This window comes from Otolemur garnettii, unplaced genomic scaffold, assembly GCF_000181295.1.
Source record: "Otolemur garnettii isolate 467f Iridium unplaced genomic scaffold, OtoGar3 scaffold00122, whole genome shotgun sequence".
Classification (NCBI taxonomy): Eukaryota; Metazoa; Chordata; class Mammalia; order Primates; family Galagidae; genus Otolemur; species Otolemur garnettii.
In genome coordinates, this window is record NW_003852517.1 from 4,349,860 (window position 1) to 4,374,877 (window position 25,018).

The window sequence follows — 25,018 nt, forward strand, 5'->3', positions numbered from 1 at the left end:
TTTACCATGGTAGAAGAGTGCTCCAAACCAGAAAAGAAATCTGCAATCTAACAAATAATGTCTTCTCTGTGGTTCTTACAGCAAAAGGAACAAACTAGAATAGGTTAATTCAATTAATGCCTTTTGAGAGTACATCAGAGTTTTGTATTATCAAGATAATATTTTTCATGTTCAACTATATTACTATTTCAGAAATAATCATTTAATTTTGATTTTCATTTCAATTTCATCCTTTCTTTGCTAGCAAGGAAATCTAATGATTATTTCTAAATTTTTGGTCCTATAAGCAATTATATCTAGAGTAGATGTATGACAAAAGAGCTACAACTCAAAAGGACTATTCACTAGACAGCACCTGTACTAACTCACATAATCAGTCTACTAATTATCTACCTTATTTTTCAAAAATATTTTATTCTTAATTATTTATAAAATTCAAATCGTTGGTTTTTTCAGTAGTCTTAAAGAAAACACAGCTAATGTTTAATATTAATATTAACAATTAATATTTATTTTATAAATATTAAATTTAATATTTAACAATCATTAGGCAGAAAGGGTCAAAATGCTTCTACTTATTTCCAGTTCTTTAGGAATGGTTTCAGCTTATTCAGTTCTCTCTGCCAATCTTCCCTCAACGGTAGTCTACTTTTTATTTAAAGGGGAAAAACCCCACAAACATTTTTCCAAGTTTGTAACCATCTTTGGAAAAGTATAAAGGATATAGACATTTGAGTTAAGCAGAACTTTTTTGGCTATGAAAAGTTAAAAATTAACCTCCCTTAGCTGAGCCTTGATCTTTCCATCTAGACCTGAATACTTTATATGTACCTGTATATGAAGCCAGAATCATAGTTCTGTAATAAAGACGTGGCTGATGCTAAATATAGAGATTAGATTACCTCATGGTCTCAAAATGTAATCAGCTAGCATGAGGCTTTTGTCCCCCTGTAATACTAGATTTCAGGTGCACACTGGCTTGCAATATTTGGAGATGATTATCAGACTCATTTTCTGGATCAGATGCAGTGGCTCACACATATAATCCCAGTACTTTGGGAGGCCAAGGCAGAAAGACCACTTGAACACAGGAGTTTGAGACCAACCCAGGTAACACAGTAATACCTTGTATCTACAAAAAATAAAAAATATTAACTGAGCATAGTCACAGCTACTGGAGGTTTTAAAGCAGGATGTTTGCTTGAGCCCAGAAGTTTCAGGCTGCTATGATGAGTTATGATGCTGTACTCCAGCCTTGGTGACAGACCAAGACCCTGTCTGTAAAAATAATTTTTTTAACTCATGATGTAGAGCACAAGTAAAATTATGTAAAATTAGCATGAACTATAAAAGTATATGAAGCATCTCAATACATGTGGATTCACAGGAAAGCTGGATAATACCAATGCCATTTTTTAGTTTTGTACTGTATCTATGTGTACTGAGTGACTATAACCCTATGGTTTATCTGTTCATTGCCTCAAGTTTGTCAGCTATAATAAAAAGAAGTTTCAGTAGGTTAAAAGGGTATGAAAGATAATGACTAATAATTCAATTAAGTTCATACAAAATATCAAGGTACTAAGGTAAAAAGTGTTCTATAAATGAAAAACAGAATAAATTTTGCCAACTGCTGAGGGGAAAAGGGTAACTGTGTTAGCACATTTCCTAGTCCATTTTCTGCTTTTCTGCTGCTTAGAATGGAATACCTGAAAGTGGGTAATTTATAAGAAATAAAATTTATTTCTTATAGTTCTGGAGGATAGAAAGACCAGGGTAGAGAAAACAGAACACACGAGAGCCTTCCCACTGGTGGGGACTGTGCGTCCTGAGGTGGTTCAAGGCATCACATTTGAGGGGGCTGAGCATGCTAGCTTCTGTCTCTCTTCCTTTTCTTATAAAGACATCAATCCCTATTATCATGAGAACCTATTAATCCATTAACCCATTAATCTATTAATCCATGAATGGGTTAACCCATTCATGAGCCCTCAAGACCCACCTCTTAAAGGCCCTACCTCTCAATATTTCCACATAGAAGCTTAAATTTTATCATGAGTTTTAGAGGAGAAAAATATTCAAACCAATAACAGTAGGTAAATAAGCCTTCCATAGATATTTAATACTGAAAAATAATGTTTCTCTCTATAGTAGGTTGAATATTGACTAGGGTCCCCAAATTTTGTGTTCATCAGAACATAACATTATTGGAAAACAGGATCCTTGCAGATTCAATTAATCAAAGATGTGAGATGAAATCAACCTGGATTAAGGTGGGTCTCAAATCCAACAACTAGAATACATATATGTGGAGGAGGAGCCACAGAGAGACACACAAAAGGGATAAGTCCCTATAAACAAGGAGGCAGAGTTTGGAGTAATGAAACCAAAAGCTGAGAATCGGGTGGTGCCATTGTAGGCTGGAAAAAGCAAGGGAAGATTCTCGCCTAGAGCCCTCAGTTCTGACTTTTGGATTCCAGAACTATTAGGAAATAAATTTCTGTCCTTATAAATCACCCAGTTTATTGTAATTTATTACAGAAGCTCTAGGTAAATATGTAGTACACTTTCCCTGTACCCTTCAGGTCTAAAAAAGAGAAAGAGGGTGTAACAGTTTTGTAAGTATAAATGGTAACCACAAAGTTCCCAATTACTAGGAGTACCCAAAGACAGAGATTAATATGCCTCATGTTCCACTATTGGAATTTAGTGACATGGGAGATATTTATATCCTACTGCTCAAGGTCATCACTGAGCGTGTGTATTCAGAGACAGTCTGATGTTTCATACATGCCTGCCTCCTGAGGCTCATATTATCACATGATGAAGAGTCACTGCTGCAGATCCTGGTGTCCTGGGAGCTTATCAAAGAATGATGCAAAAATTCAAAAATTTCAACCTTTAGCATAAATGGGTTAATGTGAGAAAGCTTACTTAGAGGTTGTAGTGATGGCTGCTAAAAGTAGTAAGCCAACCTTTTGCACCTCAACTCATAGTTGAGGATAGGATATTCCTTTTGAGGTTGGCTTACTACTTTTAGGTTCCTTAAGGGAAAATCCTACAAAGCTGGAAGGAGAAAGGATATTTGGTGAGACTTCACCTAATGTGCATAATGCAATGGTACAATTCAAAACTACTTGAGTATAGAGTATGAATATCTTACCACAACAAATAAGTGAGGTGATGCTTACGTTAACAAGTTTGATGTAAGCTTTCCACATTATATATCAAATCACATTGTACCCCATAAATGCATTAATGTATACAGTTATGATTTAATAAAAAAATAAATCCAACAGAGATACTCTCCAAAAGTGATACAATCTCTTTTATTCCCATCCTCTCAAGAAAGCTAGAAACAGGTCTTATACTAATATTAGCAATTGTTTTAAAGAAATTAATAGATTTATATTTTTAAAAATCTTAAGTGGTATACTGACATAAATAATAAATATTTTATGATGGTATATGATCAATAGCAAAGATATGTATGAAATTACTTAATTGGACAGAATTCAAATCAGTCATCAAATGAAACATTAGCTGAAGAAATTGATTCAGAAAGTAAACATATCTATTTTGACCAAAGGAAATTTAAAGATGATGTCAAATAACAAATTTACAGGGGATAGATCAATTTTCTTTTGACCTAGATTATATACTATTCTGATACTGGCAAAGACTCTAATAAGTACATGTTGTTTTTCTCACGGCTTCAGACCAGCATGATTAATGATTAATTTGAACTGTCTCTGGATAAACAAAATTAACCACCTTTTAAGTAATACTAAATTCAGCTATCCTACTTGCTACGTAAATTTGTTAGCCATCATGACAGCACTTTTTTTTTTATTAGTTAATGCTGTGGTTTTGATTTGATTTGTTTGGCCCTGCCAAGTCGAAATGCTAGAGATGGGGCCTTAAGGGAGATGCTTGGGTTATGGGGTCTTATCTCTCATGAATGGTTTGGTCCATCCTGGTGATAATAAATGAGTTCCTGCTCTATTAATTCCTATAAGTGTTTCCTCGAGAACTAGTTCTCAAAGCACCCTCAATGAGTCACCAACAATAGAAAAAAAAGAGAGAGAGCCTATCACCTTCCCTCTCTCTTGTTTCTGCTCTTACTATGTGATCTTGAACACTCACTCCCCATTACCCTCCACCATGAGTGGAAGCAACATGAGGCCCTTGAAACCCAGTAGATTAATGCCAGCACCATGTTCCTTACGCAGCCTGCAAAATTATGAGCCAGGCTTTACAAATTATAAAGGAAGATTCACATATGCCTTTATAGCAACACAAACGGACTGAGGTAGTTAATTTTCAGTATGACTATTCATTTTCTGTACATAACATACCATCATGTGGTTACAGTTAATTAAATCTCAAATTTCAGTTGATTCTAGATTGGTTAGATAGTTTTTACATTTGCAGTAATAACTTATGCGCAATTCTGTTTTGATGTACTTGATAAAAATGAGAATTGTAAATAGTGTGAAAAGTTCGAATACTTTAAAGAAGATATACTTTGAGGGAAGAAATATCTATTCACAAATTTTGACCTTAACTGAACAAAAATCTATGTAATTAGAAAATTAGAAATTATTGTCAGTTTCCTTTAAAGAACCTCAAAGTTGTAAGGATGACACATATGGGTATTAATTATTAAACATTATATGTTTAAAGAAGGAAAGAATAAATGAGATTACAAAAATCACTTTCTTTTTTTTTATACTAAGAGGTGTGCACTAATTATTGACTATTAGTAAATAACATTACTTCTGAAGTTAATAAATAAAAAGTTAGTGGATCTTCTGACCAAGTTACCAAATATTTTGAAGGTGGGAGCAAATGGTTCTTGAAACTCAGAGATGGATCTATTGATATTTCTATATTGAAATTATTTTTTCTGAGAAATTGGCGTCCTGATACTATAAGTTAAGTAAGATGTGGATGTAGATAATTAGGGTTTTCATATATAATTAAGTAGAAAGTGAATACGGTTACGTCAATGGCTAGAATAATTTGCATTAAATGAATGAGTGAATAAGCAATAAATCACAAAAGGTAATCTTTTGGATTGGCATAAAACAGCTACCTCAAATATATGAATTATTAATGTTAATCAGTCACATTTCAAATAAGCGATAATTTTTATGAGGAAGAAATGACTTATAGGTAACATTACCAATATGTTATAGGCTGTTTCTTGAATCCTTGCTTCTTTGTAGATGAATAACAATGCTCTATTCAAAGGACAGAATAAAAAAAGGGATAAGGAAAGAAGGATCTATATGTAGGCCATATTTTATTACACGGTTTCAGAATAGAAAGGTGATGATGATGATGACAAAGGAGAAAAGGAAGAGGACACACACTGTTTTTAATTTCAAAGTGCTTTGGTACATATTGTCGTCGCTAATTTACAGATGAGGAAACTGAATATAAAAGTGCACGGAGGGCTGCCCAGCACCTGCCCTTAAGGACAGCAGAGAAATTTAAATCCAGCTCCTCTGTTTCTAAACTCCACACATTTTATACTCTTATATTTTGTTTCTTTCTTCCTTGAAGCCAGGGATATGTAGTAAAGTTCTTAAGTGTTATGATAAAGATAGAAATTTTCCTTAACCAACCTTGAGAGTGCCACAGCATTTATAAAAATAAAAGTCAGATTTTTCAAAATTGTTGCTATAAAAATTTAGACAGAAAAAACAAATTCTCTTTGAAGTCCTCTCAACTTTTCAAACAGAATTGGTGGTGAAAAATGTTCCCCAAACTGCGGTAAGTTGTTAATACAAAAGAAAAAAATAAGAACATATGGAAACATACGGGAGGCTTCCCTCCAATAGGAGCCAAGGAATGTCTCTCAGAGGAGCATTTTACAATAAATATTAAATAATTTCATACTTCACAGAGTTCACAGCCTAGCAGGGGAGAAAAACATTAAACTAATAATTGCAGAACCTCTTATTTATTTACAACTTAGGTCTATTCATTATCTCTGACTATGTCCTATAATCCCAATCTTACTCTCAGACCATAGAGATCTTTCCCTCCATTAAATATTCTTGGAACTTCATGATTTTTTTTCCAGCAGTGGCAAATGGGTTTCATCCCAGTGCAACTTCCATTAATTGGTAATGGTTGTCTAAAGTTCTGGCATCAGGAGGGTTCTGAGGTCAAGTTCTGGTTCAGTTGCAGAGAGAGCCATAATGGACTAGTGATGTCTTTTTGTGGGCAGTGAAGGGGAAAGGGGGAACACTGAGTCTAGAACATTCATTTTGCAATTAGAGTGCCTGATTCCTTTAAAAATTTTATAACATTCACTTGACATAAAATCCAGGCCTAAATCATGCATTCGACACTAGGAATGCCTTTTTAAAATTTTTTAAATATGTCACATTTCCTCAAGGACTATATATATCGTAAGAGTCCTATAGTCAAGGACCATAGACACTTCTTTATGTCCATAGCATGTAGTCATGCCTGGAAAATAGGCATTTGCTGCTGATGAAATAACATTTTTAAGAATTTACTCTTACTACTATTATTTATAGACTCCATTTATCTTATATATAGCATCTCTCAAGATACTAAATATTAATATTAACATATTTTAAAGAAATTTAGTTTCATTAACTATAAAATTTAAGCACATTTGTTGTATTTATTATCAGCAGACTCAAACATTAGGATATTAATAACACTGAAGGAGTAAATATATGTCTGTCCAATAATAAAATGAAAAAAAGAGAAAGTAAACACGATTTTAAGTGGATTAAAACCTTTTTAAAAAAAATTTCTAAACCTCTATCTTTTAAAATGTATTTAAAATATTTCTTATGCCCTAGAATTGTTGTAACTTTTTAGGTAGACTGTATCCATCGCCTTGCACATAGTAAGTGTTGAAGAAATCCATGTGAATTAGGTTAGAGCTTGCATTAGAGGAATATCTCCATTTTACATTCACCCCCTGTTAAGGAAGTGTATTTATCATATTCCACAACAGCTCACAGTTTGTTATACATTAACTGCTCATTATCTGTGCCAATAAGACTGTGCTGGAACAGTAAATGAATTTGGTGTGTTCATTTAAATGATTCTGCAAACCACAGGCTACCCAGTTGTCTAATGATAAGAGAGCCCCAAAGCCACCTGATCACCATTATACTCCCTTAGTTTTTTGGACTAACATGGCCAGTACTGTCAGGATCTGAATACTGAGAAGGATGAGAAGTAAAAGTATACCTCAGACCAAATCATGAAAAGGGGTTTTATTAATTCCGGCACCAGTGATGATGTGACTAGGTTGGAAGGGGAACAGGATATAAGATCTGGAGTGCTTTATCTGCTCCAAGACCAATGCTGGTTTTGGCACTTCTCTCACTCTAGTGAGTTGCAAAAAAACAAGCAGGTGCTAGCAATCTGAGAGACCACATGCCAGCTACAGCTGCTTCAAACTGATTCAATTACATCTGCCTGAATAGTCCCAGGACATCAAACCAATTGAAGAGATCCATAGGTTGCAAGGAGATATAGTCTATCCTGAGGTACAACTGTCTCGGAAATAACTACCTGCATATTTCCAGGGTTTGATATAAATGATCATTCTATTTTCAGGCATAGGAGAAAAGGTAGTGGGGAAATGTGATTTTTTATTCACTTGAGAATTAAAAATTGTTTGGAAAGAGCCTAAAAGGCCCCCTTGAATTTTCATGTTTTTAATCTCACAGTAGCTGAGGCCTTAAGGATACCTTGAAACAGCCCGATTTTGTGAGAACATTTCCCAGATCATTGGGTACAGCACATTTACAGAACATGCTCTTGGGATCTGGACTTCGCTCCAAACCTTGTTTGTACAAAAAGGGGCCAAGCAGCTGGGAAATTCTGGAGTGGAGTGTGTCCTCATTAGTTCCCATCTGCCACCAGAACTCAGCTCATGGCAAGTTTGGCTAAGTCCTGGTGTACTCAGGTCCAAATGTGGGTCAGTTTTAATTACACTATACAGAATTCAGTGTGCAGTTTTTAAATCCTTATTATACAGCACAGAGGAATGGGCAGCTCTCCAGCTAATCAATTTTTTAAAAGTACATATATAAAAATTTTAAACCAGGCTAGACAGACAGTGGGTGGAAAAAAGTTTTATAAATGAGTACAAGGGTTACTTAAGAGAATTATTAGTGAAATTGGGTCATGAGCAAGTTCTGCATTAAAACTTCAAAGTGAGAAACAAACGTTTTCGTTGGTAAGATAGGAAACTTTATACAAGGTACACAAATCCCTTTGCTCATTAGAGTGAAGGAATAACAATAAGGCTGTTGCCAGTAGTCTACTGAACACACCTATAAGGGCACCAGGGTTCACATAAGCAGATATCTTCCCTAGTTTGTCATTCTTCACACTCATCAGTTTTCAGTGTTTATCATTCATGGAAGGGATTATATAAAAGAAAAAAATCACAAGCTGTCCAGTAAAACTGAAAAAACAGAGATAAGAAAGAGAAAAGAAGGGGGGGGGGAGCAGAAAGCCTGTGTGCTGAGTAGCAGACTTCAGGCATGACTTATTTCTTGGTGCCATCCACACAAATGGGGACCAGAATCAGCCCATGCAGTCTCTGTTCAGATTCCACCCTGTCCAAACGCTTAGTCAGGTGCAGGAAAGCTAAAACACAAAGCTGTCAAAGATAACCGTCAGTAAATGATTCAGGAGAGAACATGGAGGTAGTCAATGATTAGGCATTTACTCAATCACATTATGCATTGTTTTTGATAAATAAAATTTCCCTTGGCACAAGTTCTATTTACAAAACTACTCTGAAATGCTCAAAGTATTTTGGGGCTTTTGACTAAGTTGTTATGATCCTTCCCCATTTAAAGAGCAACATGAGATGCTGGATTCAAATACCAGTATTTAATATTGACCAGCTGTGTGACTTCAGACAAACCACTTATCCTCTCTGAGATTTTGTTCACTCACCTGTAAAATGGGGAAAATAACATCTACCTAATAGAGTTATTATGAGGATGATCAAAAATATAGACATAACATCTGAAATAGTAAATCATTCAGTAAATGTTAACTATTCTTAATCTGAGTTGAATTGTGTTCCTCATGCTGAATATGCACACCCGACACACAAAAACCAGTGGAGTCCTTGCTCCCAGTATCTCAAAATTTGATTTTATTTGAAGATCAAGAAGGGGTAATGATATCAAAATGAGGTCTTTAGGGTAGGCCTTACTTCAGTATGACTGGTATCCTTTGAAAGGGAGAGATTTGGACACAGATGTTCACAGAGGACTGTGTGAAGAGACCCAGGAAGGAGATGACCATGTATGAGTGAAGGAGAAAGGCCTGGACAGAACCTCAGAAGAACCCATCCTGCTCCGTAAACCTTGATTTCAGACTTGAACTGTGAGAACACAAATTTCTGTTTAGGCCTCCAGGTTTGTGGGAAAAAAACTAATGGCCAAATAAATGGAAACTTCATTATTCCTTGATGTTTACCTTGATTAATCATGGTTAAAACCATACGTTTGACATTAGGCAAGTCAACTCTGTTACCTTTGGTGAGCAATGATTAATGCAACGTAGAGTCTAGTGCCTTTTCTCTTCTAAAGGATTCTTTTCTGATTGCTGTTCAGGAAGATACTGTTGCAATATAAATAGCCTGGCAGAGGAAAATGGTTTATTATATTATAATTAAGATCATCTAGTTTGTATTAAAGATGATTAAGGGAAAATCATACATATAAATTCACAAATCCATTTTTCTACTGTGGAGATTACATAAAAAGTAATCAGGATATTTTACCACACTAATTTCCTTCTCAGGAAAGAAAGGAAACTTTACAAAGCCATCTACACATTGATAGTTATGCTCACAAAACCCCAGACTGCTTAGATTGTGACAACCTGGCCAACAGAACTAGGATGCATGTGAAAGTACCTTGGTGAGTGTGGGTTCTTCACTGTTTGCAAGATATTGATTTTAAGGGTATCTGACTTTCCAAAGAGGGATGATAATTGTCTGGGATTGTATCAACAATGTCTTTCACAGAAAGGCCTTCCATAACCAATAAACACGGACGTGAATGTGATCATCCCCAGGTTAAGTTTTGCTTTGAACAACCTTGGCCTCCTACAGAAATGTAGCATGCACAATTAGAAACTGTAAGTCTAACCATGTCAAAAAGAGATACTTGACTGCTATCCTCAAATCAGACTTTTGCCAAAATTAAATTTCTTAATGAAAGAATCTCACACTTTTTCTAAATTTCTCTACTGTCCATTATAGCAACTTCTATATTTTAAGAAGAGGAGAGAGAAAACAATTAATATATAGGAAGTATTAGTAGATACTGTGTATCAAACGAAGTGTTATTTATACCTTATTTCACGTTAATCCTCACATCCACCAGCACAAAAGTAGGTGTTACCACCACAGTATATATAAGCTTATTAAGCTTAGCCAACCTTGATTAGGTCACACAGCTACTGCACTGTGGAGCTAGGCTTTTGGTACAGGTCACGTGGAATCCAAAGCTCCTAAATTCAAATTCAAGAAAGTGATCCAGAATTCAGATATCTAAGGAACACCATTAACTTCCAACATGCTGATGTATTTAAGGTATTCACATACTCCTTTAAAGCATTTGAACTCACATAAACAGATGTCTTCCTGCTAAACCTGATTCAGCTTATTTTCCTTATGAAGAAACCAATGCTATTCATAAACACAAAAACTTGAATCAACTTAAGTTAAATTAATCTTATAAGAATACATGAAAAATAGCACCACCTGGCAACTCCACTTCTGGGTGTATATCCAAAAGAACTGAAAGAAGGTTCTCAGGTATTTGAAAGGAATTATGCATAATCACGAAAGTATGGAGCAACCTCCCTGTCCCCACTGATGGACTCACGGTTAACCAAAACATAGTACATATTTATAATAAATTATTATTCAGCCTTAAAAAGGAAAGAAATTCTGACATCAACTACAACATGGATGACCCCTGAAGACATCATACTAGTTAAATAAACCTTATATAAAAAGACAAATAAACATGGGGTTTCATTCTTTTCATTTTTTAACCCTGAAATTACAGCAGAACTTTCAGCAACACTCAGAAATCTTAGGGCTTGGCAATTTGTCCCTCATTGAGATTCCAGACTATAATTCCTGAGATTCCAAACCATAATCCTAGGGTTTGGCAATTTTTCCCTCCTTGAGATTCCAGACAGGCCAATGAGTCAGCTGCTAATAACTTTAGGATTTAATGATTAATATTCTAGCAAACACATATTCTTGGCTTACTTCTTAATTTCTAATGTTGAGACTAACAGAGGGATATTTTTTAATCTACCACACTAAGGTTCAGAGGAAAAAAATAACGATGTCCTTGATACAGGCCTTTTACCTCCTGGTGTAAATTGAAGTGGAAGGAAAACTGTTCCCAGAAGAAAGGTACTTCTGAGCCTAAAAGTACTCCCCAAATGTCATAAAACAATGTTGCTAAAATCTGAGAAGCCTAAACAAGATGTTCTGATGCAACAGATATTGGTTCATTATGTGACCAATGCCAATCTTACTTAACTGCCTCATGCTACACAAAATGGAATTTCAGAAGGGCCTATCTGAAGCAGGCTTTAATGTTCAATTCAATTCTGATCCTACCTTTGTTTGGCTTTACCTCTATTTATTTACAGTTGGAACTTAGTGTGCAATAAAAACCATAATTCTAAATAGGTATTTGGTAAACAAAAGGTCCATTACTTCTGCTTAGCAAAATAGTTACATATTTTTAATGTGCTTATCTTGCCTTACCCAAAGAAAGCCAACACAATTTTATTTTTGTTGGGGTTTTTTGTGGGGAGAGATAGCACGGGATAGAGAAAGCATACCAGTGAGTGCTCAGGAAAGCTAAGGCCTTAATCATTTCCAAGTGACAGGTAACTTAGCCATTAATGACTCAGCCTTGTGTGTATAATGGGAATAATATAAAGACTTATAGCAGCAAAAATGAGTACAAAGCATATTATAAATAGTGTTATTTCTATTCTTGATAATGAGAGAGGATCAAACCATATATTAATTTCTCATTTAAAGAATGAGATGTCTAAGTAGTCTCATTTCTATGTAAGTGACAGTATGAGAACTAAAGTCCATCAAGACTCTTCTAAAATGTATAAAAAGTTTCTAGGACACAATCCCTCTATTTCTAATACAACTCAAGAAATGTTTAATTCATAGATCCACTCACTCAACATTTATTGGCCAACTACTATGTACAAAGTATTGTATTAAAGAGCTGTGGTGATCCTCTATTTATCTTTGTACTTGTGTTTCCCAAAGAGGTTAGTTAAATTCATATTACAGCAATTTATTTTTAAAAAAATACAGGTATCAAATAAGCCAATCGAAAAAGAAGACACACCAGCTCAAAGACTTAATATTTAGGTTACTAAATACTAATGGAAATGTCTGGAAATTTTTAAACATGTTAAAAAGAATAATGTAAGTCATTTGAATAAGTTGTTTGATACCAGGAATTTAGACTCCTGAATATGTTAATGAAGTACTTTAATATTGAGTTACAGCTTTTTGTATTTCATTTATAAAACTTTACCTAACCAGTGTAAGATACAGTCTATAACAGCTTGTCTACATTAAACATAGATGTTTATCAGAAAATGTATAAAGCTATTGATGAAAACAAATCTGATATCACTACCAGTAACAATTAAGAAAAAATAGCAAATATTTCACATTCAATAAAATGAAAATATTCCAGCCTTAAAATCAACATCTGCATTTTAACCCCTTTTCTAGAATTACTATTTAATTTTCACTTTCTCTTTCTCTCTCTCTGTTCCACCCCAACTGCAACAGAGACACATGTAAAAATCAAGAAATCATCTTTCAATATACCATTAATTTTTCTGAATATGCCCCATGTGTCCACTAATAGCCAAATGCTTTCAAATCTGTTCAGCTAAATGGATCAATAACTACATCCAGCCTCACATAGTGGGGCTGCCAACATGGTAAGATGGAGCCAAACACAGTATGTCTCTACCAGGACAAAAATTATCATCAGCTCGGTTGTCTGGAGAGATCTACTCTCCTAGGCCTTTCGAGAAGCTAGCATACTCATTATCTAGGGCAGTCAAAAGTTACTATAACAAATTTGAAACACAAACAAAGAATCTGGGGAAAATATTTGGAAGCTAAGACCAGTGAATTTTATAGTAAACCAATGTCATAGTTAAGGTCTACATCAAGTAAGAATCTTTCAAACTCTAAGTACACAAAATACGTCACAGGGCACAAGCAAACTACTAACAAGCTGCTTTGTGCGCTCACTGGTATGACACAGCTGCAAGCAACAATTGAGCAGGTGCAACCAAGCTTTTCAGAATCCCTGCCTGTTGCCCAGGAACCACAACACCGCACAGTTGAAATTTTAAACAGGTGCATTCATTTTTTTCCCTCTTGTCTAGTGCTTGAGACAGTGCAGCAGACAGTACATCTGCAACCACTCTTTACCTAAAGCCACCACCACGGAAAATAAACTCAAAAATAGCAAAAAAAGTTTAGAAATAAAATAATAATGTCAACAACATAGTGGTTTTACAGTACTCTCATATCACCAATAGCCTTAATTGTACAGTTCCATAAAATACTCTCTAATCTCTTCACCAGGTGAATGCTTTGTAACTAATAACATTCTGCCTCTTCAAATCTTAGAAATGTTTATTTTATTCTTATAATGTAGTATTAAAATGTTCTACCTTTTGAAGGTGCCAATATTTATAAGTAATCAAAAATTAACATTTAACATAAAATCTATAAGATTTTTAATATACAAAAATACAATAACTTGTAAGTTAATATATAGATTTACATAGCTATAGGTAATTCATATACATACCTGTGCAGCTATGGGGCACAAAAAGACTTGCGATTTGTCAGGTACTCTGAAATGCAAAATAAATGTATAAGTAAAACTTAATTTACTGAGTTGGAACCACTATTTATATTGAGATAATTTCTGCAGAGAAATAGGAAAGATTTCTACTTTTTGAATAATTTTTTATGAATGTTTTCTTCAAGTGATATTTCAGATTACCCAAAATGTACATGTCTGAGTATACTCAGGGTCCCTCAGCAGTGCCATCAAAAACAAGTACCTGAAAGCGACTAAGACTCATCATGGCCTCTGAAACACAAATGCTTTCACTAGAGGATGAGGCAAACACTTAAAAATGATTTTTTTTTTTTTTTGGTATTTTCCAAGACTCTTGCCTTTCCTCATACAAATATGACTGCTGCTCTCTAAAAAGAAACTACTCAGATTCATCTGCACTGAGTTTGAACAGAACATTGGTAAGGAAGAAAGGTGCTCTTGTAGACAGTCCACCAAAAAATGCATAAATAAATAAAAGTAAACTTCGAATTTTCATTACCCTTAAGTTACAACAGCAAATAGAAATGAGACTGATTATGGGAAATGCTAATACCACATTAGATCTAATGCATAATGCCTCAACCCAATACACTTAAAAAAACTGCTAGTGAAATATGCATCAATATGGGAAACTACATAAGTCCAGCTTAAACAAGAGCATGCAGTTTACAATTACACCTGAAAAATGTTCGAATGTAAGTGGAAACTGTATTGCAACATTGAGCTTCTAAACTACTGTGACCCTTAAGAATATTTCATAATTCTTTCTAAAAGCAAACTGAAGTACTTAATTTATATGCTTCTTCAGAGCACAGTTGATTAAAACAACACAGTAAAGACAGTAAGTCTACTTACTACTGGCTTAAAAGTGTATAGAGGTAATAATTTTGATGATGGCTCAAGGAAATAGCATCTGCATATACCTCTGATAGGAATGTGAATTGCTAAAAGGGTTTTGAAAAGGTATTGAGTAATATGTATCAAGAAGTCAAAGTTCAATATTTTTACTCAGTAATTTTAGTTCTAGGAATATGTCTTACATAAAACCAACAGAAAATGAAAATCAACAGAAATTTATGTAGAAAAAATCATTTTTCTGACAATGAAAAACTATAAGCAACCTAAATATCTAACAACAGAAAAATAATTAAATAAAGCGTAGCACATCCATATAAAGAAATATTTTACAACAATTCACAAAGTACCCTAGAAGATTTTTAATTTTTACTGAAAAATTAAGATTTATAGTATTATAATACTGTAATATTTTATGAACATGTAAAGGTGCCAATTGCATGGATAGCATGAAAGTATATAGACTAGAAAAAAAATAGAAACAACACACAGAAATACTAAGAATGAGTATATCTGGATAATAAGATTATGGATTATTTTATATTTTTTACTCTCAGTTAATTCTCTACCATAAACTTTCCTTTTATAATAGGAAAAAATTATAGTTGGCAGGGCAAAGGTAAAATAAAGATATGAAGTATCATGGAAATTGTAAATCTAACCTTCCTAAAAGAAATCAATAAATTTAGTCACACATAAAGTCTACTAAGTATACCTATAGTAAAAAACTCATCCTCACTACTTCCTCACAGGGTAGCCAGGTCCTTTGTATCTCACTGCTTTAGAATCTATACCAGGAACTCAGTATCACATTTTTAATCACCTTAGTAAAGCTTCTTTAAGTATACAGAGTGAAATGATGAAAGGACAATGTGCAATGTAGTGCAGACTAACTTATTCACTAAGTCAACAATATGCAATGAGCACCTACCATGTGGAAGATGCTTGGCATTGTGATGTGCTAAAAGATAAATTAGGACTCCTCTCATGCTCACTGCGCTAACAATATAAAGGCACGAAAAATAGATACACACAGCTAACAAAGATGCACATACAATATAGCTGAAGGTACTTATGACATATCTGGTATACTTTAAAACAAGAAAACATATATGAGCTTTACTGTTTTAAGTAAATACTTACATTTACATAACAATAAAAAGTCCTATATAAGTGTGTCCCTTATGAAATGCAATAGTTAATTACTTTAAGTATTTAAGTTTTGTGATCTACTTTTTGGTAAAGGAGAATTAGAATTACATAATTGGAGATCCAATGTGAAGACATATTGATCTGATCTAGAATGCTAGATATTTAAGATTTCTCAGATTATGTAAGGCCACATAAAACGCAGGTACAATTATTAACAGCCTACAGTTATTTATTGGCAACCAAAGTAAATATGTTAGTTACTCGTTAATCCTGCCTAAAGACATTGTTATGACAACATCACCAGGGAAAGAAGACAGGACAAATCACTTCTGTTATGCAGACAAAATGATGCAGCATAGAGATACTCTCAACAGAAGTTCAGTTTCTTTGTGAGCTGTAACAATAATCGGCATTTTGCCCTTCAGAGGCCAGTGCCACATAATGATTCCAATGTTGAGCTCAGTAAGGTCAGTCCGCAAAGTGGCGACAAGCACTAAGGGAAGTTATTTGTGTGATCAATGATCCGTAGACCAGGGCTCATGGAGTTCTGGGAAGCAGTAGAATTGTGAGGGAAAGTGGTAGTTAAGGGTTTAGCTTTTGCCATGAGACAAACCTGGAATTGAATTCTAGTTCCCCCTCTTTAACTCTGTGATCTTGTAGAAGTCACATTTTCTCTATAAATGGCAATCATGTTACCAAACCCATACGGTTGTTTATGCAGATCACGTGTTACAGAAATATAAAGAAACTAGCACAGTGCCTGCCCTTGCTAAAAGGGAAATATTTATATAATTTTTAGAAAAATGGAGAAGATGTCTACCACTTTAAGCTAAGAGGCTAAATGAAGCAGGGATTAAGGAGATAAAGATGACTTGCTCAAGATAACACCCTATAGTCCAGTAGTTCATCCAAGAGCCAGTCACACGCTGGATGTTCACAGAACACTTCTGGATCAAGAAATCTCACAAGAGTTAACAGCCATAACTATTCCTCTAACCAACATCTTAAAGCTTTGTTATTAAAGACAAAGACAGTAGGGTCTAAATAATATGTTCAGGAATACTACCTAACTTTTTAAGTAAAAAATGGAAGTAAAAAATGGAAGTACTTTTTAAGTAAAAAATGGAAGATAATTTTCCATCTTTAACTGAAACAATCAGGAAAAGAAAAACAAAAACAAGATGAACATAATTATTCAATTGGAATCATCCAAGGCGACTTGTGACGTCCTCAACAATCACACAGGGCTAATCACCTTTTTATGTATTCTGAGTAGATCCTGCAAATGAGCCAAGCTTACACATAGGGTTTACATATATAAGTAAAAAAATGTTTCCATCAGTTTTTCTCTCATGGCTTAGAAGAGAGCAATGTGTAGGGAAAAGTGTGCCCTGACCTTTAGCTTTCTGCTTGAGAGACTTAAGGAGTCATGAGAATGGCATGTGAGCTGTGTACATGCAGGAGGGCAGAAAACTGGCCTCCCAGAGAGAACGTATATGTGAGGTGTGGCAATACCAGGCCTAAAGATTCTGGTAAACAGGTAAAGAGTCTCTAAATTCCAAAGTCTCTTGATGCTAGAAGCAGAGGTCTTGATTAAGGTCTGCAGTTCTGCAAAAACAAGTTGGAAACTTTCTGTCTGACATTTTCCATGTCCCCCTTTCAGTGCCCATGTCTGATAAGTAACTTTTAGCAACTTTTTCCTGCTTTATGATAATAAATATGAACTTGAAGTTTGCTCGGAAGGACTCCCTGAGAGCCCCTCAGGCCCCTCAGACAGACTCTGTATCAAGCTTCTTCATTCCTCCCACCAAAACTCCTTTAAAATGGATACACACTGATGTTGATCTAGTCCTTATTTGTGTTTTGATGTGAAAGACAGCGCAGATCCGGAATTATCAAGTGGTATGTCTTCAGACTCCCATCCCTAGAGTTATTTGGTCCATATTGGATGAAGTTACTATCAGCACCGTTCCAGATGGAGACATACCAGAGAATGTTTTGGGGATGGGGGTTTGTTTGGTTTTTGGTTATTTCTTTAAAGTTCTTATCATAGTTGGCACAACTGCAATTTCAAGCAGGTCCAACTCTGTGTTATAGAATGCAGAAAAGTGCACATTCACTCTGTACTAGTTGGATCTTTCTATAGATGTCTATTGAGATACTACATGGCCAATTCACATAGAGTATAATAAAGGGTCTCATTTGGCTTCATAAAAGAGCCCTGAACCCAAATTTAGACTAAAAATCATTTTCACCATTACTGCCTAAGCATGTTCAATCTGATCTGAGAAAAAGGTTCTATGTAATTCAAAAATATTATATTATATTTAGTTATTATATTTATATTTAGTTCTTCTGAACCCACTACAAAGCTGACTGCTCTATCACCATTACATGATTTTTATAAAATATAGACTTTAATCTTCAATAAATCTAATTTTACTTTTGAAAATTTAAGTATGATAACTTGTATAGTTTATGTGTACAGAAAGTTCGATGAAAACTCAGAGGAATTACCATTTTAAAAAGAGACTTGGGAAAATTATTAATTATGTTTATTATTGTAAATTACAGAGCTAAATTTAGCTGGTCATGTTTAAACAGCTATCTGCCTATCAGAAAGAGGAAGTATGAGAAGCAATAGTTATCAATTTATCAATGCTGTGAACTGAAAACAGATAAAAGGCAATAAGGAAGGAAAAGAAAATCATACGATAAACACCGTTAACCCAAGGCCACAGTTGGTCTGTACTCTAGACCTTAGGTCAGATTAGCTATAATAAAGCTACAAAATGCAAAAAATAAAAAATAAAAAATGTGCTTATTTTTTAAAAACTGCTAAATTTGAAGTTTTAGTATTAAAAGCTACCACTTTAAATGAAACAATTTAATATCAAATTTCAGATATAAACAAAGAACTCTCAAGTAGGAACTTCATTTATAATACACTAAATGATAATAATTCTCTTTTTTCTGTAATCCACACTTCACAGTATATTAAGGAAAGAATGTAGTTAAGGTTTTATGGATGATTTTATTTAAGCTTAACTTCTTAAAGGAAAGTTAAAGAGCTAGTAAAGAAAATGAACAAAATTAAATTTAGATAAAAATTATATTTTCAAAATACTCACAACTTGAAGTTGTAACTATTGAAATGAGTAACTTATTCCAGGGAAATATGAAAGCTCTACCTGCCTACTTGAATATAATGGATTCTTAACTTAAATGTTTTCTCCACCAGAACCTGATGTACTGTGCCTAATCTTGTCATCATATTGCACTGTAACTATTTTTCACATAAGATTGTAAGCTTGAGGACAAAAGTATCTGTCTTATTTACCATTATATCTGTACTTTTTAGCACAGTACCTATAGGCATACCTTAAATATTGGTTAGAGGAATGCTAAATGAATTGTGTTACTATCTATTCTTGATAATTAAGAAAATTCACATTGTATTTAAATATTAAAGAATCACATTCCTAAACAAATTCTTTCCAAGCTTTAAAGGACTAATCTCCTAATCTACTTTTGGCCTTTTCCCTCCTTTTCCTCCTAATTATTACAAAATTAATGATGAGAATCTGAGTCTCAAATATTTACACCAAGGTAGAAAGCTTAATTTGGCTCTAAATAGGCAAGAAGGGTGCGGCATCCAAATCCCACTTATTCACGAACACCTCATATGATAGAAGGTGTGATATTTCACATATATTCCAGCACGTGAAATTATATGAAGCGGTGTATGATAGTTTCCTGAAAGTTCCATGCTTCCTAAACAATTATGTGGTTCTGTCTCCAAGAGACTTCTTTTAACTGTTATTGTTCCTGAGATAGATTCTTCCACTATTTTATTCATTTGTGGCATTTAGGACAGTTTGAATTATTGACAGTTTGAATTAGTGGTTTATTATATCTCTGCTCCCCACTAGATTATATACTCCATAGAGGCCATAACATTTTACTTAGCACTCTATACACTGGGTCTAGTTTAGTGCCTGACACACACAATAAGCACTCAGTAAATATCCATCAGATGTATAAATATGAGCAGCATATATGGAGCAGGAGCCTCCAATCAAAAGAAACTATAAAGTTAGGTAAGTAACAGCTACCCCAACCATTTCCTCTCCATTCCAATTCTGTTACCACATGGAAGACATGATGATGTAGGTACTCTTCTTTTGTAAATTCCATTCAATCAAAGGCAAGTTGAGAAAACACTGAAAGCAATTGTAGGAAGATTGAAGGTAGAGTATCTTGAAAAGGCAATGAAATCCTAACAGCAGCAACTAGTAATCAGAAGTTTTGAGTTTGAATTCCAGCTTACTAGGAATGTGTCATAGGTAAACTTACATACCTAATATTCAGATTCATCATTTTTAAAGTAAGGGGATTTTATCTAACGTACAGGGTTTCTATGATGATTTAATAAGATTATATATATGAAAGGAACTACTAAGATAATTCATGCTATGTAGGAGAAGTGACTCACTATAATTTAGTCCCTCACATTGGCCAGCTAGCATCTATAGCAAGATTGAGATAGAAACTTATCAAAAACCAGGATCAGGCATTTTAGATAGGGAAAAATGGAAGAAAGAAGGGCTCAATGACACAGAAAATGAGAAGGTATTAAGGATGAGAAATAAAAAACATGCAAGACAGAGTAGTGAGACTATCATAGCAGCTTGAAATGGAAAGAGATTTCAACATGATGGAAAAACTGCCAAGAAATCTATTAGCTTTTCCTTTAGGTAACACAGATAAATAAAATAATTGCTACTATTATAGTTAGGAGAAAAATTATTTACTATAATAAAGTGAAAGCATATTCACCTCTATGTCTTACATGAGAGAAATAAAAGGCAAATGTATACATGCTCTTTAGATGTAATTACAAGGCAACAAAATACAGATTTAAGTCAACTGTTTACATTCTAAGCTCATCAGACAGTGACTACCAACATTGTAAAAAAAACTTGGTACCGGAAAACTTTACTGGAAATTCCATTAACTTAGTTGCTTTTGGTCTTCCCACTAATTTAGTCAATGGGAACTAATTTATGTCAGCTGCCTCATTAATATTGTTGTCTGTCCAAATCATTATCGCATATATGTGTGCACATGTTTTCTTTGGTCAGTTCTTAGATAAAATGAGGAGATAAGAAGTCTTAGATACACTGTATACCAAAAATAATCACTCCATTCTCCATACTACTTATCAGGAAATATCTACCTGGTACTAAAAAGCACATCAAGAGTTCATTTGAATTCAAAGCCTTTGTCCACCATAAGTTATAAATTGCTTTTCTAAGAGACTTTGTTCCCTATAAGACCATGTGCTTCATAAGGGCTAGAATTTTTTCTGTTTTTCTTTCTTTTGTATCATCACCACCTAGTTCAGGGTAAGGTAAAAAATACATATCCACTGAATATTTCACTCATTCAAAAATGTTTCTTGAATACTTACTATGTGCTAGTAATTATTCTAAGTGATGAAGGTATAGTTAATAAATAGGTGGAAATTTCTGATCTCATGTAGACTATAGATTTTGTGGGGCATTGCAAATGAAATTATAGAATGATAGGCAATGTTCTGTGCTAAGGAATTAAAAAACAAAGCAGGGAAGAGGGAAAGTAAATGCTAGGATTAGGGGGCAAGTACAATTGAAATTTGTACTTGGTAGAGTGACCAGCAAAGAAATTGCTGGAGAATCACATTCAAATGAATACCTGCAAGAGATGAGGGAGCAAGTTAACTAGAAATGCCTTGGAAAAAAGGAATAGCAAGTACAAAGTCCTCCAACCCAGAATATATTCTTCTATGCCTGTAAAATGTCAGGCTATAGACACATGGAAATGTTCCTATGAAAATCTGCACATATAAAAGGAAAGTCTTATATGAAAAGAAGAAAACACACAAATACACATACACACAAAATTTATAAAATGTTTTATTTCATAAGAAAGAAATGATAATTCCAAGAAGACAGAGTGAGGGCGCTGGGCATTATTATGATGCTACCACAACTCTCCATGGGAATTTTCGAACTCAGTAATATCTGGGGAACCTTAGCAGCACAAAACATGTTTGCAACAACTGCAGCCAAAGAGAATGGCAACCTAGTAATAAACCTGGAGTACCGAGAAGAAGCAAATCTGCTTTAGCAGGATTCCTTCGACAACCTAGATCATGTGGAGTCGCAGAAAAAAGTGAACTCCAATGTAAAAGAGCTCATATGTCAAAAATATCAATCACATGTGAAAATGTTCTTCCATAAATGAGTTGTAAGATACAAAAGTACTTTAAATCAAATATGAGCATTCAGTTAAAAAAAGCCCACAGCCTTAAGAACTAAGTAACAGAATATGAATCTCAGATATTAGTAGGATAAAATGTTAAAAATTTGATAAATTTTTAAAAGAGGCAAAAATAAAAAAAACTATAAAAAGACAGATTTAATAAAAAGAGATGTGTAGAAGTAAAATTGTCATTAAAATTAATATCTGAAATGAGATTATATCATATTAAATGTAGCTAAAAGAGGAATTATTAAACTGAAAGATGATTCCAAGGAATTTACCCAGCATTAAAAATAAAAGACAGGAAATATAAAGATGAGATAAAGAAATATAAAAATCTCCAACACATGCCTAATAATTATTTGAGAATATAAAATAGAGAGAAAAGGGAGGTATTTGAAGTGATGATAGATCTTTCCCAGAATAGATGAAAGGCATAAAACTTTAGATGCATAAAGCACAAGTCCCAAGATATATAAATGCAAACCTAGACACATTATAATGAAATCCAGAATACTGCATCTTTAGGGGTCCAATCAGGGAAACCTAAACCACACAAACTGTTTAAACCAAGGCAATGTTAAGTATTCAAAAGAAAAGACTGAAACGTGAACCTAGAGATTAGCAACAGCAAGAGAGAGGTGGGCAAAATGAGAAGTTCTAGAGGGCAAGTTCAGCAGTAGCTGCGTCTATTGAAATCTTATAATTGCTGGATATGCCACACAAAGCCTACAAAAGAAAAATATTTTCATTTTACCTTTCTTCCCATCCTCTGACCAATCACCACAGATTTCCATTGGCTAAACCTAGCCAGAATAAAATTAACATGGGAGCCTAGGAAATTTAGCTTGCCATAGTCAGCTATCTTTAAAGACAACTAAGCAGAATACAAGTGAGAAGTAAATGTGAAAACCAAACAGTCCTGAGCCAAAGACAAAAGGAAAGATAGATTAGCTACAGAGGAAACTCAGCTAAATACACAGCAGACTTCTCAACAGCAAAAGAGTTTGTAAAACAATGGGATTGTATCTTCAAAGTACTGAAATAAAATATGTATTTTAAATCATATATTCAGCTAAACTAACATTAAAAAGTGAAAATAAAGTACAATTGCAGATACAGATCAAGAGTTTACTCATCATTGCCCTTCATTAATTGACTATAAAGAATATACATTTTCCATAAGTAAATTTAACCCAGAAAAAAGGATTGGATTTTTAAAAAGGGGAAACAAGAAAATTGAAAAGAGTGTGCCAGTAAATACTTAACAGTCTCCTAAATTTTTAAAAATTAAAAAAAAAAACTGATTAGTGGGGTTTATTGCTTTTCATAGTACAACTATTCCTATCATCACCAACATCAAGCTACAGATACAGTGTTAAAACGGCAGAACTGAAAAGGGATACACACAATAAGCTCTCAAAGTCAACACGAGTGAGCTCTAGCATACCACTGAAGACGTGCACCTACCTATGGGATCTTAAGTTTTTAACATAAAATATTAAGTAATATCAGTTACTCAAAAGCATATAAAAATAAATTGAATCTTACATTTTAGAGATTACTAACATGTAAAACAAAGGAAAGGGTTAATTGAAGAACAAGTATTCTGAAGTTTTTATATTGTTTGAAAGGCAGATAGAGGTACTAACATGGTCCAATGAAATTATTAAATAAAGGAGGATCATTAAATATTTAAAGGTAATTGTTTCTAGTTAAAAATTAAACTATAATATATAATTTTGATATTGAGAAAGCATAAAAAATCTTAAGAAAATTCAAACACTGTAACAGTGGATAGCAAAGAATTTTAAAAGCTTAAGGAAAAGCATACTAAATAGAAGGCACAAAGTAAGTTTATAGTAATTAAGCATATAAATAATCACAATACACGTAAGACAATTCAACTTTGGATCAAAAGTGAACAAAGTTTGAATTTTAAAAAGTTCAGTTGTATGCTGCTTGCAACAGACATAGCTAAAATATGAGAATGTTTCAAAGTAGAAGATTAGTAAAACTGAGGTAGCTACATGAATGTCCAATAAACTACATTCAAAGTAAAAGGATTATTAAGCAATAAAAACAGTTATTAAACAATGAAAATGGAACAACTCATCAACAAGATAATAAACTGTCTCTCTAAGCATCTAACAGCACAGACATAAAATACATAAGATACAAAGAGCAAAATCCCCAATAACAATGGACAATTTTACCATATTTCTATCATTAATTGTTAGAGCAATCAGGCAATTAAAAGAGGAATTAACAACTCAATAATCTAACAAATTATGAATGCCTAATAAAGCTTTGCACCTAATAATTATAAAATATACATGCCTTTTAGGCACACCTGAAAAATTTGTAAAAATTGACTCTGTATTAATCCACAAAGTCAGTTTTAACACTTATGCTATGGTTTGGATGTGATCTATCCCTGCCAAAACTCATGTCAAAATTCCATCCCCAATGTGATAATGTTGAGAGGCTAGACCTAGTGGGAAGTGTTGGGTCAAGGCAATGGACCCTTATGAAGAGATTAATGCTCTCTCACAGGAGTGCAGGACTGAGTTCTTGTACTTTCTCGAAGGGATTAGAGCAAGTTGTTAAAAAGTCTCTCGTTTCCCTTGAAGAAGGGGACTTTAATAATCCACTTACAACAATAGATAGGTCATCTAGACCACCTCCCCCCAAAATAAGTGCACATGGAACAGTCTCTAAAATAGGTCATA

The 25,018-nt window shown here is 33.9% G+C and overlaps 1 protein-coding gene across 10 annotated transcripts in view; it reads right to left on the reverse strand.

The window, feature by feature from the left end:
- The window catches only part of ZBTB20 (zinc finger and BTB domain containing 20), a 777,433-nt gene that overhangs the window by 559,072 nt on the left and 193,343 nt on the right, over window positions 1-25,018 (reverse strand). For 9 of the 10 annotated variants that reach the window (XM_023517824.1, XM_023517838.1, XM_023517826.1 and 6 more), the window contains exon 3: window positions 13,938-13,983. The gene's annotated coding sequence lies outside the window, so the exon portion shown is untranslated. Of the gene's footprint in view, window positions 1-9,564; window positions 10,400-13,937; window positions 13,984-25,018 lie in introns of those variants that run through there. The other variant, XM_023517834.1, reaches the window with a different exon arrangement.